Source organism: Tiliqua scincoides, chromosome 3 (genome assembly GCF_035046505.1).
Source record: "Tiliqua scincoides isolate rTilSci1 chromosome 3, rTilSci1.hap2, whole genome shotgun sequence".
In the NCBI taxonomy this organism is placed as follows: domain Eukaryota; kingdom Metazoa; phylum Chordata; class Lepidosauria; order Squamata; family Scincidae; genus Tiliqua; species Tiliqua scincoides.
The window spans coordinates 105402191-105406864 of NC_089823.1; the positions used below are offsets into that span (position 1 = coordinate 105402191).

Below are 4674 nucleotides of genomic sequence, written 5' to 3' on the forward strand. Positions count from 1 at the left end.
CAACCAAGCAGTGCGGCAGACAAGCAGGCTCTGGATTCTTGTAGGATACTGTCAAAACATTTAATAGTAAAATGCTTAAGTCAGTGTTTCTCAACATTTGTCCCCTGCCATCCAACTGCGCATGATCCACCGACTGGAAGTACCACTGGAAGTAACTGGCAATGATGTCATCACCAGTTACTCAAAAATTGGGAGGCCAGATGTGACGCAACAAACACTGGTATGAGGCTCAGGGTGGATGGGAAAGCTTTTTTGAGTGCGTGAAAAGTGGACACTGGAGCGCTGCCCACTGAGCTGAGCCTCTTACCAATGCTAGTCATGTTGTGTTGCTGGTCATGCTGCCAAGTGGTGGGGCTCTGGGGATCCTGCATATACCAGCACCTTAAGTACCACAGGTGGGACAAGCACCTCTGGTTGAGAAACACTGATAAACATGGTTAACCAAACAGAAAACATTGTGGGGGTGAGCTCATCAAGAAGCTTTGTTTCTCGATGGCCCTTGATTGTCCATCCTTGGTTCAAGATGGGTGTCTTGGTTGTTCTGCACCCTGTGGAGGGTGTGCCAGATGATTTCCTGAGAGCTCAGGAGGCCTGTGCCTCCATTCCCATATACATTCTTGATTAAGTTTACAATGACGTTGATTGGAGAAGCAGAGGTTGAAGCCACCTTTTTCAGTATCATGAACAACTTTGTTTACTCTCAAGTCAGGAAACTCCCACAATGTGGCTTGTTTCACAGGTTTGTATCTGCGGATCAAAGCAGCTGTTCGTGGAAATTACCAAAACGCAAAACAAAGACAAGGTTTCTGCTAAACCAGCCAGCTAGACTGTGGGGGGTGGGGGTGGGCAGGAAGTTTGCTCTGAAGAACCAAAGTTTGGCCTCTCCTGTGTCTATAGGACCTGAGGCTTCCCAGCTCAAAATCCAGTTCAAAATGCCCCAGTTCAAAATGACAGCAACTGTTACCCTGCACATGCCCAATCTCATCTGATCTTGGAAGCTAAGCAGGGTCAGGCCTGGTTAGTACTTGGATGGGAGACCGCCTGGGAATACTGGGTGCTGTAGGCTTATACCATAGTCTTTGGAGACTGAAGGTTGCCAACCATAAAATGCCCCAGTCCAGTTCAGAATGCCCCAGGACCAGCCTCAGGGCCCAGTCCTATCCAATTTTCCATGGCTGGTGCAGCTGTTCCAACAGGGTGTGCACTGCACTGGGAAGGCAGTCACGGAGGCCTCCTCAAGGCATGGGAACAGTTGTTCCCTTACCTCAGGGCTGCATTGCAGCTGCACTGGTGTGGGAAAGTTGGACAGGATTGGGCCCTAAGTCATGTTCACCTTGCAATGTGTCAGGCAGCCCAGTGTAGCTTTTGTTGCCTGACCTCCTCCACCTCCTTCTGGGCAGTGAACAAGCAAATGAGGGAGCCAACAAAGCTCCATTCATCCTAGTTATGAAAGGGAGGGCCAGGCCAGCAAGTGAGATAACTTTGATTTTCCTCCCCACCCCTATGCTTTACCTTACTCAGCAATGGGAGGGCTGAATAGATTTGATAGTTTTCTCTCTAGTTTGCAGTCCTAGTTGAAGTAGCCCTTTCATGATATAAGAAAAAAATCTTTTGTTACTAACAATGGACAATTTGCATGTTGCTTACTGAAGTATTTGACTGATAGATGTATTCAGTCCCCACTTTGGGAGAATATGAATATTTGTCATTAAATCAGGGAGAGAGCATTTATATTCTATGCAAGCTGTGATAATCTCCCCCATTATTCTGACAGCAGGTATGTATATTACTTGTGTTGAACTTTATTCAGGGAAAACAAGTTAGGTACTATATGAAAATGAAAGACAGAAAAATCTTCACATCCTGGGAACAATGCAGCAAATGCCAGCCATTATTCAGTTCCACTTAGTGAAATGAAAAACTCTCAAGTTCATCACAGCTCAGTCCAATTATATTGCTTTCAGTTTGAGTTGTGCCCCGTGTCGGTCCTGACACTTTTCCCACCAGGGGCCACACCCCCATCTGCTGCCTGAACCAGGAAGTAATTGCCGTAACGTCATCACATCCCTGCAATTACTTCTGCACCTCCTCCTCCTTTCCCCCTTTTAAAAAAGGGGGGGACGAAGGAGGCAACCCATGGAGGCAACCCTTTTTCACATCACTAGAAGTGGCGCTCAGGGGGTGAGCGCGGCTTCTAGTGGCTGCTTCTAGGAGGCAGGTGATGCGGAAAAGCTCCAATGAATTGGTGCCTGCCCCCTGGAAGTGGCCGCTAGAAGTGGTACTTGCATCCTGGGCGCCACTTCTAGCTGTGCCAAAGAGCTGTAATGGAGCCTCTCATGCCACTCAGCAGTGGTGCAAAAGTCTCCATCGGAGCTTGAAGCAGCACCAGCCTCTTCAGAAATTACACTTCCGCAGCCACTATTGGCAGAGTTTCCAACTGCACCAAAATCCTGTGGTGTGAGAGAGTGGGTAGTGGCATCCCCCCCAAAGCCTGGCACATGGGACATTTGCCCCCATTTCCCTGGTTATGCCACTGATATGCCTGGTCCACAGATAGCTCAATGAGGCAGCAGAATCCTGGGACAGTAGTGTGGATATGCCACTTCAGTGAACAGTGAATGTTCTCCCATGTTGAAAAACAAAACACAAAATGCCCACAAGCAGAACATATCAAACTGGTTCTGACCTAGTCCTCTTCCTACTGTGCTCATTTTCTGCTTGTAGGGTTCTTTTGTTTTGTTTTTTTTATAAACGTAGGGGGGCATTCTCAAATTTGATCCCTTCTATTCAGCCTGCAGTTGTACAGTTCTTTCTACCCCCTCAGGAATCCCACCTTCCAGCCTAATCCTATCCTACCATTAGGTCACAGGAACATAATGCACCATACAGTGCAGCCTGCTGTGTTATCAGAGTGGAAGAATTGTGTCTGTACTATCCTCTTTTAATGTACAGATATATAACTAATGTCCCAATCCTATCATTTTCCCTGCCATAGGATGCAGCTGCCCCAAAGCAGGCTGAACTGCATGCTGTGTTGGGGAGTGGCTGATCAGAAAGTTTGGAAGGGGAAAAGAAATATCCCTCCATAAGCCACTCAGCTGCCAATGTGTCTTTTTGGACCTGCAACAGCTCTTTAGCTTGTACAAATCTGAGAGGACAAAAGGGGCATGTCTGCTGACTCTGGAGGAAACAGAGTCCCGTGAGAATCACCTGCACTGGGTACCACCCTTTTCCACTTCACCCCGTCCCACTCCCTTGGCCCTCCTCCGTTCCGCCCCAATCTGTTCTGCCGCTGTCTCTTCTTTTTTCTCTCTGTTGGCTTGTTTTAGATTTTAATTTAGTGTTTGTTTTCTTTCAATCATCGCAATTGTTTATACGTAGTTTCAACAATGTTGTGAGCTACTCTGTGGTCCCTGTAGTGGAGACATACTTTTTAGAAATCAGAACAAATGAGTACACTTTCTGAAGTATAGTTCAGGACATCAGATGTATAAAGAGGTCACCTAAGTTGCTTACAGGCTATATACATCCCACTACAAGAATGGGGAAAGTTTTTTACACAGTGAAGCTCAGTGGCCAAGAAAGTGCAGACGATCTAGCAGGTAAAACACATTTCAATGCATAGCACCAGTGAATACAACACTATCAATATGGTTGTCAACACTATCAATACAACACTATCAATATGGACCCGCACACAGCTGGTGGCTAGTACATTAAAGATAGTCAAAGCATCAAAAGCAAAGTCATTATTTTCTATAGTGGAACAAATATAGAGAACATAGGGAAGTTGCAATAGTGCCAAACGTAAAGCCACAGTATGGCTGTGGCCAGTGTTGACAGAAATATGTTTCTTGCTTTTCTTCCTCTCTTCCCCATAAATGATGTGATGTGATTGTGTTGAAAGCCTCTGTGCCCCTTCACGGGCTGCTGCTTGTAGAGACCTTCATGAAGGTTAGAGTGGAAAAAGGAAGATAAGTCACTGCTATAAAGCAGAGTTTAGGTCTGAGATACCTCAGAGGAATACAGGCCTAGTACACCTAAGGACCTACTGCGTAAAATGAAATTAAGCTTCTTTAAAGTCATGAAACAGTTGTTGATTGATTGGGAATTTAGACGCTTATAACAATATAGAAAACACTGGCGTTTTTTGCGCACCCATTTTTCTAACCAATTCCACCTGACAGATGAGAGCTGCACTGAAGTTTGCTGTTGAGCAGTGAGGCAGCAAGGTTACTTCTCTTACTCCATTTCTGTGTCAACAGTAGATGTTTCCTTGGTCTCAAGCGACTGAAGAATTCTTAAAGATATATCATGGAGCGGTTTGAAAGACTGAACATAGGATTTGCCATACACAATAAAAGTCCACTGATCCATTAAGTGTGATATCTTGCCTCCAGCCGTGATCATTCCTTAATGCTTCAGAGGAAGCCCAAAATACAATTTTCTAGTAGGCACTTTTTATTGCACCTTGCTGGGTGGGGGGGAGAGAAGGAGGGTGCACCAAGTTATATAGGAACAAGTCATTCCTCCAATGATTGTGGATAAACACTGAGCTGCATGCATGAGGGATTAAGGTTAAAGTATCAGATACTGGAGGGTGAACAGTAATTTCAAGATCAGGATCATTTCAGCAGGGTTCTTTGTGCTTGAAATCCTCAACCTAAGTTTCTC

General features: G+C 45.6%; 1 pseudogene; it reads left to right on the top strand.

Moving 5' to 3' along the window:
• The first annotated feature begins 949 nt into the window (after positions 1-949).
• LOC136646963 (5S ribosomal RNA) lies at positions 950-1066 on the top strand (annotated as a pseudogene).
• Positions 1067-4674: the final 3608 nt, after the last annotated feature.